The sequence below is a fragment of the Bos grunniens genome, chromosome 28, assembly GCF_055505025.1.
Source record: "Bos grunniens cultivar Pamir isolate PY7600 chromosome 28, Bosgru_T2T1.0, whole genome shotgun sequence".
NCBI lineage: Eukaryota > Metazoa > Chordata > Mammalia > Artiodactyla > Bovidae > Bos > Bos grunniens.
The window spans coordinates 15,110,421-15,125,332 of record NC_141192.1 but is presented as its reverse complement, the minus strand read 5'-3'; the positions used below and the strand labels follow the sequence as shown (position 1 = coordinate 15,125,332).

Genomic DNA, 14,912 nt, shown 5'->3' with positions numbered 1-14,912 from the left:
TTTCTTTTTCCATAAGGACATATAGTTATTCCAGCACCACTTTTGGAGATAACTATACTTTCTCCGGGCTTCCTCCATTAAATTGCCTTTGACCTTTGTCAAAAATCAGTTGAATCTGTCTTTAGATTGTTTTGTTCTATTGATCTATATGTCTGTCTCTTTGCTAATATCACATTGTCTTGATTACTATAGCTTCATTGTTTACGCTAAAGCCTTAGACTGTGTGGATCACAACAAACTGGAATATTCTTAAAGAGTTGGTAATATCAGACCACCTTACCTGCCTCCTGAGAAACCTGAAGCAACAGTTAGAACTGGACATAGAACAATAGACTGATTCAAAATTGGGAAAGGGGTACATCAAGGCTGTATGTTGTCACCCTGCTTATTTAACTTATATGTAGAGCACATCATGTGAAATGCCAGCCTGGATGAAGCACAAGCTGTAATCAAAACTGTGGGGAGAAATATTAATAACCTCAGATATGCAGATGACACCATCCTTATGGCAGAAAGCGAAGAAAAACTAAAGAACCTACTGATGAAAGTGAAAGAGGAGAGTTTAAAAGCTGGCTTAAAACTCAACATTCAAAAAACAGAGATTATGGCACCTGGTCCCATCACGTCATGGAAAATAGATGGGGAAACAATGGAAAGAGTGAGAGACTTTATTTTCTTGGGCTCCAAAATCACTGCAGACGGTGACTGCAGCCATGAAATTAAAAGACATTTGCTTCTTGGAAGAAAATCAGTGACAAACCTAGACAGCACATTAAAAAGCAGAGACATTACTTTACAAACAAAGGTCCATCTAGTCACAGCTATAGTTTTTCCAGTAGTCATATATGGATGCCAGAGCTGGACAGCAAAAAAGGCTGAGTGCCAAAGAATTGATGCCTTCAAACTGTGGTGCTGGAGAAAACTCTTGAGAGTCCCTTGAACTCTAAGGGGATCAAATCAGTCAATTAAAGGAAATCAACTCTGGATATTCATTGGGAGGACTGGTGCTGAATTTGAAGCTCTAATACTTTGGTCACCTGAAGTGAACAGCTGACTCGTTGGAAAAGACCCTGATGCTGGGAAAGATTGAGGGCAAGAGAAGAAGGGGGCAACAGAGGATGAGATGGTTGGATGGCATCACTGACTCGATGGGCATGAGTTTGAGCAAACTGAGGGAAATGCTAAAGAACAGGGAAGCCTGGCATGCTGCAGTGCATGGGGTCACAAAGAATTGGACATGACTTAGCGACTGAACAACAACATTGCTTTTTTTTAAAGCTTTGCAATTAGGTAGTTTAATACCTTCAACATTGTTCTTCCTTTTCAAAACTGTTTTGGTAATTCTAGAGCCTTTGCCATATATATTTCAGAATCAACTGGTCAGTCATGATTCAAAAGAGTATACAGAGATTTTGATTGGGATTTCATTGAATCTATAGGTCAATGGAAGGTATTGTTATCTTATTAATTTGATTCTTCTAATCCATAAATACAGATTATCTTTTTATTTATCTAGGTCTTTGCTTTCTTTCATCAATATTTTGCAGTTTTCAACACAGAGATCCTGCACATATTTGTTAGATTTATAACAGTCTTTCATTTTGGGGGTGGTATTTAAATGGTTGAATTGTGGTGCTGGAGAAGACTCTTGAGAGTCCCTTGGAATCAAGGAGATCAAACCAGTCAACCCTAAAGAAAATAAACCCTGAATATCATTGGAAATGAAATGGGACTCTGAGTTCTTGTTTGCAGAGCCGAACAATGAACTTCACGAACACACAGACACTCATGGTAGTAAGTGAATAGGATTTATTGAAGAGAAGGAAAGTATAAAGCTCTCAGCATAGGCACTGAGAGAAGATAAAGAGTTCCCCAAAGGCAGGACTTACAGTAGTTTATATCCTTACCAGTATTCTGTACATTTTTGGTTGGCTCCTGTCCTTAAACTATGTCATTTCTAACTAATCCGTTTAAAGGTCAAAATGTTTAACTTAACATCTTTATGGCTTCTCTTGCTCCTTGGATTAAGTCATCACCCTTTTTCATGACCCCTGGCCATTTTACAATGGACCAGATGTATGAGCTAAAGATTAATGATAACCGTTTTTTTTCCTTTTGGGCATATGAAATAGAAGTTAATTACTACCCTTCCCTGGATAATATCAGACCAAGGACACATTCCAGAAATTTGGGACAAAGGGTATAGCGTTAGGTTAATGGAGCGAGATGTTTATTGAAAACAACACCGAGGTCTCAGAGTCCTACACTGACTGCCTAGCAATTTCTACCTCAGAAAGACGGATGTTGAAGCTGATGCTCCAGTACTTCGGCCACCTGATGCAAAGAGCTGACTCATTGGAAAAGACCCTGATGCTGGGAAAGAATGAGGGCAGGAGGAGCAGGGGGTGACAGAAGATGAGATGGTTGGATGGCATCACCAACTTAGTGGACGAGAGTTTGAGCAAACCCTGGGAGATAGTAATGGACAGGGACGCTTGGTGTGCTAGAGTCCATGGTGTCACAAAGAATTGGACATGATGGAGTGACTGAACAACAACAGCCTTCTTTATGGTCCAGCTCTCACATCCATACATGACTACTGGAAAATCATAACTTTGACTATATGGACCTTTGTCAGCAAAGTAACGTCTCTGCTTTTTAATATGCTGTCTAAACTTGTCATAGCTTTTCTTCTAAGTAGCAAGCATCTTTTAATTTCGTAGCTGCAGTCACTGTCTGCAGTGATTTTGGAGCCCAAGAAAATAAAATCTGTCACTGTTTACACTTTTTCCCCATCTGTCTTCCATGAAGTGATGGGATAGGATGCCATGATCTTAGTTTTTGAATGTTGAGTTTTAAGCCAGCTTTTTCACTCTCCTCTTTCACCTTCATCAAGAGGCTCTTTAGTTCCTCTTCACTTTCTGCCATTAGAGTGTTGTCATCTGCGTATCTGAGGTTATTGATATTTCTCCCTGCAATCTTGATTCCAGTTTGTGATTCATCCAGTCCAGCATTTCACATGATGTACTCTGTGTTGACGTTAAATAAGCAGGGTGACAATATACAGCCTTGTTGTACTCCCATCCCAATTTTGACCCAGTCCATGGTTCCGTGTCCAGCTCTAACTGTTGTTTCTTGACCTGCATACAGGTTTCTCAGGAGACAGGTCAGGTGATCTGGTACTCTCATCTCTTTAAGAATATTCTACAGTTTGTTGTGCTTCACACAGTCAAAGGCTTTAGTGTAGTCAATGAAACAGATCTTTTTCTGGGATTCCCTTGCTTTCTCTATGACCCAACAGATGTTGGCAATTTGACCTTTGGTTCCTCTGCCTTTTCTAAATCCATCTTGTGCATCTGGAAGTTCTTGGTTCATGTACTGCTAAAGCTTAGCTTGAAGGATTTTGAGCATAACCTTACTAGCATGTGAAATGAGTACAACTGTGCATTAATTTGAACATTCTTTGGCATTGCCCTTCTTTGGGACTGGAATGAATCCCAAAGACCTTTTCCTTTCCTGTGGCCACTGCTGAGTTTTCCAAATTTGCTGACATATTGAATGCAGCACCTTATTTAATAGTATCATCTTTTAGGATTTTAAATAACTCAGCTGGAATTCCATCAGCTCCACTAACTCTGTTCGCAGTAATGCTTCCTAAGGCCCACTTGTGGATTGAACTAGTTTAAATCTGGTTTTCAGCTTTTCTGATGGCTTATCTCTTTATGTAATCTAGAAGTAAGGTTAGCTCTTACTTTTTGGCTATAACTTGTTACATGTCCCAACTGAAAGCTGGAGATGTTTTCTAAGTTACCTATTTTTGGCATCCCAGAATTCATTTTTTAAATTCGTCCAAGGAGACTGCCGAATATCTACTCAGCTTCTGGGACCCTCACATTTGTCTACAAATTTGCAGATGCTTGCAGGGGAAAATGTTCCCAAATATTCAGGTTCACACATTGGTCTTCGTTTATCTTTGCTATCTCGGACTCTCAAGTCTTTAGTGCCCTGGTAATTTTTCTTTTTGTTCAAACTTGCTTTCCTAGTTGCTTTTGGTGAAGAGGTTGGTCTGAATAAGCTAATCTACCATATCCAGAAGCAAAACAAAGGTCATGGATTTTGGAGCCAGACCTCCGGGATTCAAATCTCAGTTCTGTAGTTGACTTGTCCTCTGATCCTCAACAAGGTGTTAACGTTTTTTAAGCCTCACTTTTCTCATTACTTAAAATGGTGATAGTAACAGTAGCTCCCTTCTAGGGTTATTGTGATGATTTAACAAGTATACATAAAGTAGTTTGTATACACATAAGTGTACTTTCCTACTCACCTTCTTGTTCTGGCCTCCACTGTTCTTATAGAGAAGCCAGTTATTGTTATTATTACTACTTTGAAGGTAATATTTCTTTTTCCCTCTGTTTTTTAAGGTTTTTCTTTGCCTTTGTATTTTGGTAGCTTTACTCTGATATGCTGGAGGTGTGAGTATGGTTTTATTTATTTATTTATCCTGTCTGAGCTTCTTAGCATTTCTTATATCATATATACTTTTAAAATATGTAGTATATGTCTAAGAAAAGAGCCTGGAATCCAAAAGCTGCTCTATTGTTATTCACTTATTATTTTTACTTGACATGGTCTTCTTTCCAATCAGTGTTGTTTCCCACTGTGCTATGTGATTTACAAATCTTTAATAGGCTCCACTGGCTAGTAGATGAAGTCCAAACTCATCTTTGTTTAAGTCTTTATTGAATTTGTTACAATATTGTTTCTGTTTTATGTTTTGATTTTTTTGACCATGAGTCACGTGGGATCTTAGCTCCCCGACCAGGGATTAAACCCACACTCTCTGTATTGGAAGGTGAAATCTTAAACCACTAGATCACCAGGGAAGCCCCAACCTGTGATATATTTAAAACTCTGAGGCCCAAATCAAACCAGGCCAATTGTATCAGAATTTTTGAGGTGGGATACAGATATTAATCAGTATTTTTGAAAGAGCCCTGGGTGATTCCAATGTTCAGCCAATGCTGGGGGCTTTTCACACCTTAGCTTTCCTTCCTTTGAGCAACTTTTGAGGGCCTGGAGAAGTACCTGGAACGTGATATGTTCTAGGGAGAGAGAGGAAACGGATGCAAAAAATAGAGGGAAATAATTCATGGTGGCACCATGGTGATATGCCTGTGGGAACTCTCCACTCTTTGGAGTGTATGCTCCATTTTGTGGTTTGGTTTTGGGAGGGGGCAATGTTGGTGACCCCCCTTTTATCTCTGTATCGATCCTTCTCTCAGTTCATGCTCACCTTTCCCTCCTGAATTTGCCTCCCTCCTTTATTCAAAGAGTTGTTGAAATATCTCCAAAAGAAGACTTTTGGGTTTATTTGAAGGAGGTTGCATCTCACACATACTAAAAAAAAATTTTCAAGGTGGGACTGTCTGAGGAGGGAGATAGGGTTAAGGATGGGAACTTGGGATGGCCAGAGGACCATGTGACTTGGCAGCAAGTGAGAGAGGAGCATTGGAGAAGAGATGGGAGAGCCTCTGGAAAACTTATTGGAACATAAATTGTCACCCAGGATAACCTCTGAATGTTTAGGGAGCTGCTTAGTGTGTGCCACTGATGGTAGAGTTTTAGGCACTGACTTTGGTGGGCAGATATTTTTTCAAGAGATAAAGGGAGAAGTCCTATTCTGTGGGCATCTGCCAGCAGTGAGGCAAGCCCTTTGTGCCACATCTGCTGATGGCTTCAGGGAAGGGAAGTCCTGGGTGGAAAGGAGGAGACTGGGGGAGAGGGGATGGCGTGGTAGGGAGTGATTTTAAACATTTTGGTGCTACTTAAGCTATGATGACATAGCGTGCAGGTCTTCATGAGAAGACCTTAACCAACTGTGTTTCTCCTGAGCCAATGGAATGGCAGTTTGTGAGGTGCTGAGATTCAGAATGCTTTCTTGGGCTACCTCTCTGCTTAGAGCAAGAAGAAGTGACATGAGATTTAGAATAATAATAATTGCATATAATGCAGGGAAAGGTCTTTCAGCTGTACTGATGGGAGTATAAATTGTTCAGTTTTTCTTGAGGCGTGTGGGCAGCATGAATCAAAAGCCTTAAAAATGTTCCTACAATTTGACCCATCAATTCCACTCCTAGGAATATGGTTCTGAAGAAATAGTTGACAAGCGCACACAGATCTGTGTATATTGTCATTCATTTATAAGCTTGTTTACAATAGCAGTGGACTTCCCTGGTGGCTCAGACAGTAAAGAATCTGCTTGCAATGCAGGAGTCTCAGGATATACACAGTTTGAACTAAACTAGGTTACCTGAGTTATAATGAATCGACTGTAGTGATTTTTAACTACAGTCTTAAAGTAATATATCTTATTAAGTATAGATTTGTGTGTTTGTGAATCTGTGCTGGAGCTTCCCTGGTGGCTCAGGTGGTAAAGAATCTATCTGTAATGAAGGAGACCCAGGTTCAATCCCTGGGTCAAGAAGATCCCCTGGAGAAGGGAATGGCTACCCAGCCTAGTACTCTTGCCTAGAGAACTCCATGGACAGAAGCAGGCTACAGTCCATATGATGGCAAAGAGTCAGACATGACTAAGTGACTAACACTTTATAGTAGTAAACTGAAAATAGCCAAAATTTCCAGCAATTAGGCATTAAATAATTAAATAATAACTGGGGACATGGAATACTATACAACTAGGCAAACAGATATTACTGCTCCTCTGTATTTATTGAAATGGAAAACTGTTTATGATAATCAAGCAAGAAAAGCAGATCCCAGAACTACACTCACCATGAGCTTGTTTCATTTATTTTGTTTTTTTTTTTCCTCTCAGACCATTATTTTATTAAGGATGACTTCACACTAAGACTGTATCATGTGGGGAGCTCAATTTTACACTGACTACTGCCACAGAGTAGTTTATTACTACCAATAATAGGCTGCGGTCCATGGGGTCTCGAAGAGTCGGACACGACTGAGCGACTTCACTTTCACTTTTCACTTTCATGCATTGGAGAAGGAAATGGCAACCCACTCCAGTGTTCTTGCCTGGAGAATCCCAGGGACGGCAGAGCCTGGTGGGCTTCCATCTATGGGGTTGCACAGAGTCAGACACGACTGAAGTGACTTAGCAGCAGCAGTGTATAAATTACTTTGCATAGTGTTTGACATATAGTAGGTTGTATAGAGGTAGAAAAAGTAAATATCATTTTCAGAAAGTCTTTTTAATTGTTAGAGACTTTAACTCTTTGGAATGGTTTGGTTCTTTAGTTGAATAGTAAGTAGGATACAAAATTTGAAGTTTGGTGGCAAAAAATCATGTAGTTGGTATAGCCTCAATTTTGAAAAGCACGGAACATGTGCCTGTAAGGAAAGTCTGCAAAGATATGTTTATCTTATTAATGGTGTTTGAGTAATGTTGCATTATAAGTGATTTTTATGTCTCCCCCTTTTTTTGCTTTAATATGCCCAACTTCCTTGATAGAACAAACTGTATTTATTACTCTTTCTCTTCACTCAAAGTCCTAAAAAAGAAAAAACCCCAGACTTTAATTACTGATATAAAGTAAAACAATAACTTGTTGGTTGGCTGAGAATTGCTAGAAATTAATAAATAGTTTGGAAATTATTTAGTAAATTCTAATTACTTAGCAAAAGTAATTAAAATATTTATAAGCGAACACCCATAAAACACCGCCAAGCAAATACATTACTCAATAAATGGTTTAATTAGTATTTCATTACCAGAAATTAATCTCAGTAACCAAACATTACTACAAATTACATGTAGGGTGGACAACTTATTTTACTGCTATTAATGATTTCAATTATGAAGTTTGTGCAAGTCTAATTCCTTCCCGCTTCTCCCGCCCTCCTCCCACACCCACCTGGGTGAGTTCCCACACACTGGGCCTGAGTTAGGGTACTTGGGACTGGTCTGACATCTTCCACATTGTTGAAAATCCCGGGTTAACAGTTTCCCTCAGCTTATTTCCCAGCTGTCTTGCAGAAATACTTGCCCTGGGTGCCTCTTAATCAGCTGGAATCAGACTCCAGGAGCAGGTGGGCTTCTTACCACAGATATACTCTCCTCCAGAGTCTTCTAAATCACTTGGCAGCAAGGCCCAATTCCCTCCCCAGGACTGTGCCAAGGCCCTCCAGCACTGGTTTGCACTCCTGGTTCAGCTCTCAGGCTGGGCTGGGCTGCTGCTAAGTCATGCCAGGAGCATCTTCGTGCAGTTGAGAAAAAAATGAGTCCTTTCCACCAGACGCAGTCACACATGAAGGTGGATTTTTGCCCAAACGTGTTTCTTTCTCACGTTCCCATGGAACAGACTCTGAGACTTGAGATTTGCATGCAGGCATCTTCCTGGGGAGTGGTCTCAGGAACAGTCCCTGAGTGAGTGGTGAGGGAAGTAGGATTGGGTCGTAAGGAATACAGCCCCACTGGAAACTCCTGGATTGAGGCAAGGAAGGGGGCAGGCCTTTGTTATTTCAAATGAGCAGACAGCAGAGCAGATGTCACTCTGGGGAATGACATGCCTCTCTTTGGCTGAGGACAAATCCTGGAGAGGGGCTCAGTTGCCAACCATTACTGGGCAACACTCTCGGCAGCTGAAGGAGGAATATGAGCAGCACACCTTGCAGAGAGACCTAGTTTGATCCCTGGGTTGGGAAGATCCCCTGGAGAAGGGAAAGGCTACCCACTCCAGTATTCAGGCTTGGAGAATTTCATGAACTGTATCGCAAAGAGTTGGACACGACCGAGCAACTTTCACATTCACATTCACATACCAGCATCCACTCCAGCCCCCTCGTGTCATGGACAGCCTGAGCAGCCACACATGAAGGTCCTCATGGGAGGGGCCTGAGGCCATGAGTAGAATGAGCTTGAGTTGTCGCATTGTCTTATTTGGGTTGGGAGGAGTCTTACTTCTGGAGTTAGGATCCCCACTTAGGTACCAGCTGAGACTTATGCCGAGACCACAAGCTCCGTGAGGGCAGGTCTGTATTTCATCGTATCTCCAGAACTTAGCACAGTTCATGGCTCAGTGAATATTTGCTGATTGAATCTATAGTAGTAAAGACAGTCACCCAAATGCATTAATATCCAAATGCATTAATGTCCTGTATTACACTTGATGATGGGAGATACATAAAATCTGATCCTGGAGGGGTCAGGGGAAGAAATGAACTTGAGTTGAGACTCAAAGAATGGGTAAGAGTGAGCCAGACAGAGTAGGGTGGGAGTAGGGTGCTTCCCAAGCCTCTGAAGATAGGGGTTTGCCTTGGCCACCTCTTGAAGGATGTCTCCACCTGGGGAAACAGAAGGGACTTGAGAAATCACACTCACTGACTTTCTCTTGTTATCTGTTGGTGAAATGTATCCTTTGTTCTTACCACAGCCTTATCTGGTAGAAGACTCACATGTCAGAGAGCTTTTCCACTGTGGTTTGGCTGGGCAATGGTGGCATGAAGGTAGCCTACAGGTGCTTTCTGAAGTGAAAGGTACAGGCCAGGATCAGGATCACACCCAGAGGTGGGGACGCAGATCCCCTGGGGCTCCCCTTCCAGGCATCAGGCATGAGGACATCACGTGTTGTGGAGGAGCTGAGACTGGAAGAGCTGGGCTGCACTGTATCTAATCTCTTCCTCCCTCCGTGTACTCATCTCCCTCCTGCCTCTGGCTTTGTTCTGCTCCGGGCCTGTCTCCAGATTCCTCGCTGCCCCAGGAGCGCGTTCTGCTCATTTCACCTCCACTCCTGTGCATGTGTCCTCCCCTTTCTCCAGGACCGCTCCACTCAGAAAACCTACCCAAAGCCCCTCCATGGAGCCCTGACCCATGACTCCAGGTCATAGTGAACTCACCCTTTCTGCCTTTCTACAACCCTCAGTTGTGGATTCTTTAGAATGGAGGCTGGTTTAGAAATCCTCGGCCTGGTACCATACCTAGTTGAGAGCAAGGAGGTGGGGAAAAGCTGGAGGTGAGCAGGAGACCTGAAGGAAGACCCAGTGTTGCCTGGTCGGCACTGGGCAATGTGAGCAGTGGCTGGATATCTGCTGGCCTCCCACCCAGGTGTGCCATGAGGGGTACCGTGGGCCTGGCTTCTGCTGTTGATAGTGGTGGCAACAAGGAAGGGAGGGAGGAAGATGGAAAGTTCCTGTTTATCATGTCTGGGACTTTGCCTGCCTTGTCCTTAATCAGTCTACAGCTAATTAGCCGCCTCCCCCACCCCACTCCCTGCCCCGCCGACGCAGAGCTGAACACCATTAATCACCAAGGAGAAGGCTGAAGTCAGCAGGCCTCCTGCTCAGGAGAATCCCGGCTCCTTGGGTGGGCCCTTCTTGCCTGGGGCATTGAGAGGACCGTGGGATGCAGGAGCTCCTTTGGTAGGAATTTGGGGCTTTTGAGAAGGTGCCGTGGAGCCCTGTGCCACCTAGAACGACCGTAGGGGGAAGATGCGGCATCTTCCTCTTTGCTGCGACACTCCAGTTTTGCTTGTGGTGACAGTGTCTTAGCCCCAGACAAACGGCTCACTTTCCCAGACTCCCTTGTAGCCAGGAAAGGCATGGGACACAACTCAGATCAATGGGGCATTGAGCTGAAACCTGTGGGCTCTTAGGAAGGCTTTTCCTTTCTTGCTGCTGGTGCTGCCCCTTCTTGCCCTTTCTCCTTTTTGCCTTGAATGCAGACTTAAGGGCTGGAGCTGCAGCAGCCATCAGCCTCTATGAGGGAAGGATCAAGAGAAGTGTTTTGACACCACCATGAGCTGATAACCAGTGCCAGTAACTTGCCTACCTCCAGATTTCTGTCAGATGAAAATAATCTCAGTTTAGTCCACTATTGGTTGATATTCTGTCACCTGTAGCTGAATCCGCTTCTAATACAGAGGGGAACTCTGGATGGTGCAGGCTTAACTACAGAGATACCCATGGTACCCAGAGTAATCCAGATGTTCCTGGACTCACTAGCCAGTGTTCATGAGGGAGGTTATAGTCCTCACAGGCCACCTGCTCTGCCCTCTCTCCTATCCTTCAGCCTTTAAAGTCTCATTTTCCAATGGTTTTTAGACATCCATGTTATTAAGAAAGTATCTGGGTGTGACACTGATGCACCAGTCATGTTAAACTCTGTGTAGTGGAGTGCCTGGGAAGACAAAACTAGATTTTCTGGCAAATGAGTAGTGCTCTTTGCTTGTTATGCAGTGCTTTGTAAAGTAGGCAAGCACATTGCTCTGGGAAAAGGCTGAAGAAAGGAATTATGTGATTCTGAGAAGGTTTTGCTGAGCTGATCACAGAGGCAGGATATTTGCATTTGGGAGGACTGAGGTCGAGACCCTGACTGACCTTTCCCTTTTGAGGTTTAAGATTACTGGAGCCTTTCTGATGAACGGAATTGGGCCTCTCTGAGATCCTTTGGCAAGAAAGGATGGAAGGGGTCCCACAGGAGAACCTCAGGATCAGGAAATGGAAAATCTGGATAGGTGAACCAAGCTAATAGCAGGCTTAGGTGCTTGTTAGGGAGGCTGGTACCCACCCAGCAGTTGACAAGGCAGAGACTCCCAGGCTTTCTGGTTGAGGTCGTGCAGTGGGAGCAGTGGATGCACTTAAGAGTGTGAGATAAAAGAGCTGTAGCCTGAAGTTCAAATGTGGAGCCCTGCTGTATCCAGGGCTGGGTCAGGACTGAACTGTGGATGTGGAGATGGCGAACTGCGCGGGACCAGTTTTCAATAGCGACTCCTTGTGGCAGCAGGCCGGGCAGACTGTTCTGTTCCGTCTAAGCCCGGCTTTCAGACATTGGACACATCCTGGTGCACGGAGTACATGGCTCCAGTTCCTGCGCAGCTTGTGGAAGGTAAGGGGAGAAGGACCCTAAGGGCAGAGGGGTAGTATATCACAGTGGTTAGGAGGGTGGACTCTGGAGTCAGACTGTTGGGTTCAAGTTCCTACTCTGCTACTTCCCTGGCCTGACCTCATGGGTTGCAGACCTGTACGGTCTCATAGGGGCCTTCCTTAAACAGGCCCCGTGCTGGGCTTAATGCTTGCTGTCTTGACTGTCTTAATAAATTAAAAAAAAATTCTATGAACCATATTTTAGTTTTTGGCTTCTTTTTCAAAACTGAGGTATAGTTGATTTACAATGTTGTGTTAGTTTCAAGTGTATAGCAAAGTGATTCAGTTACATGTATATATATATAACTGAGAAGGCGATGGCACCCCATCCAGTATTCTTGCCTGGAGAATCCCATGGACGGAGGAGCCTGGTAGGCTGCAGTCCATGGGGTCGCTAAGAGTTGGACCCGACTGAACAACTTCACTTTGACTTTTCACTTTCATGCATTGGAGAAGGAAATGGCAACCTACTCCAGTGTTCTTGCCTGGAGAATCCTAGGGATGGGGGAGCCTGGTGGGCTGCCGTCTATGGGGTCGGACAGAGTCGGGCACGACTGAAGCGACTTAGCAGCAGCATATACATATATATATATTTGTTGTTGTTTAATTGCTAAGTTGTTTCTGACTCTTTGGGATCTCATGGACTGTCACCTGCTGGGTCCCTCTGTCCATAGGATTTCCCAGGCAAGAATACTGGAGTGAGTTGCTATTTCCTATATATATACATTCTTTTTAGGTTCTTTTCTCTTGTAAATTATTACAAAATATTGATTATAGTTTCTTGTGCTATACAGTAGGTCCTATTGCTTATCTATTTTATATATAGTGCTGTGTATATGTTAATCCCCAAATTACCCCTACTTTGGTAATGTAAGTTTTTTTCCTGTGTCTCTGAGTCTATTTCTGTTTTGTAAATAAGTTCATTTGTATCATTTTTTAAAGATTCCACATATCATATGATATTTGTCTTTATCTGGTCTACTTCCCTTAGTATGATAATGTATGCTGCTGCTGCTGCTGCTAAGTCGCTTCAGTCGTGTCCGACTCTGTGTGACCCCATAGACAGCAGCCCACCAGGCTCCGCCGTCCCTGGGATTCTCCAGACAAGAACACTGGAGTGGGTTGCCATTGCCTTCTCCGATGATAATGTATAGGTCCATCCATATTGTGCATTGTTTCATTCTTTTTTTTTATATTGAATAATTTTTGAACAAGTACTCTCTTCCATTTTCATTTTGCACTTGGCCCTGCTAATTATGCAGTCAGTCCTTCTTGGCAAATGTATTCTCTGTGCCACAATTTCCCCATCTATAAGATGGATTAAGAGAAAACAGCAATGACTCTGCCTATCAGAGAGTTGTTGTAAGATTAAATAAGTTATATACATAAAGTAGTTAGAATCTGGCATGTAGTGAGCTCCATGTAAGTGTTAGCCGTTGTTCTTGTTTCTGTTAATTTAGGGCGATGAAGACTCCAGCAATTAATCTGCAAAGCACAGAGACATGACTACATTTGCATCTCCAGCTAGTGAAGCAGATCATGTCAAGCACATGGGGAACAATGCAAGGAGAGGAAAATGTGACCCCTGGACTCGCTTCTCACACAAGATGAGATGCCTCATTAAGCCCACATCCTTCTGGGCCCACAGGGCTGACAAGAGAGGGGAACACGGGGCCTGAGAAGTGTGGAGTCAAGGCCACCTTCCTGCGACAGGGGCTGGCAGCAGAAGTGGGCATGGCCCAGAGGGGCAGGCTGGGGCACCTCCGGAAGCAGCCTGCCCCCTCCCCGCAGGGTCAGGCTGTCATCGGACTCGAGTCCTTCCTCTCAAGGAAGAATGGCCCCGCCCCAGCCTTCCTTCCAGCCTGGACCCATCTTGCATTTACAGACCCAGAGCAGAGGATAGGATGCTGGGAAGGATGCTCTATTAGGATGATGATTCTAAATAAACTGTATCTATTGGCACATTACCTACTCACAAAAAGAGGAGAAATCGTAGGTGCCCAGCCCAGTGAATCCTCTAAATGTGAACTCACTCAGTTCAAGAAATAGGACATTCACAGAAGTCAGGAAGCTCCCAGCCATGCTCCCCAACTAGTCCCTGCCTCCTTCCCCAGTCAGCCACTAGCTAGAATATCATTTTCTAAAACCACTAGATTTCACTTTTCCAAATTGTTTACTTTGGAAAATGTAAAATCTACATTCCAAAGTAAGTTGGAATAATAGAATAGGATCACCCATATACTCATCTAGATACACCAATTGTTAACATTTTGCTACATATTCTCCACTTTCTCTTTCTGTCTTCCTTTCTGTGTCTTGTTTTTTCTCCCCCATCTCTACACATAAGATTTTCTGAACCATTTGAGAGTTATTTGCAGATAGCACAACGTATTTCAGTATACATCCTGAGAATGAGATCATTTACATGGTGCAATTATCACAATAAAGAAATTTAACATTGCTGCTGCTGCTAAGTCACTTCAGTCGTGTCCGACTGTGTGTGACCCCATAGACGGCAGCCCACCAGGCTCCCCTGTCCCTGGGATTCTCCAGGCAAGAACACTGGAGCGGGCTGCCATTTCCTTCTCCAGTGCATGAAAGTGAAAAGTGAAAGTGAAGTCGCTTAGTCGTGTCTGACTGTAGCAACCCCATGGACTGCAGCCTACCAGGTTCCTCCATCCATGGGATTTGCCAGGCAAGAGTACTGGAGTGGGGTGTCATTGCCTTATCCTATAATATCATTATATAGTATACAGTTGATTTTCATATCTTCCAATTATCCCAGTGATATTATACACACACACGTGTGTGTATATAACCCAAGCATGGATCACAATTTGCATTTAGTTGTATGTCTCTTTCATCTTCTTTCATCTAAAACAGATTCTCTCTCTGTTTTCATGACACTGACATTTTTGGAGAATATAGGCAAGTTTTCTAGAATATTTCTGAGTTCAGATTATCAGATTGTTTCCTCATAATTTAGTTTAAACATTCTTGGCAAGAATGCTATAGGA

General features: G+C 43.3%; 1 pseudogene; it reads right to left on the bottom strand.

Annotated features, from left to right (window-relative positions):
* Positions 1 to 9,561: 9,561 nt before the first annotated feature.
* LOC147342875 (uncharacterized) lies at positions 9,562 to 10,796 on the bottom strand (annotated as a pseudogene).
* Between the last annotated feature and the right edge of the window lie 4,116 nt (positions 10,797 to 14,912).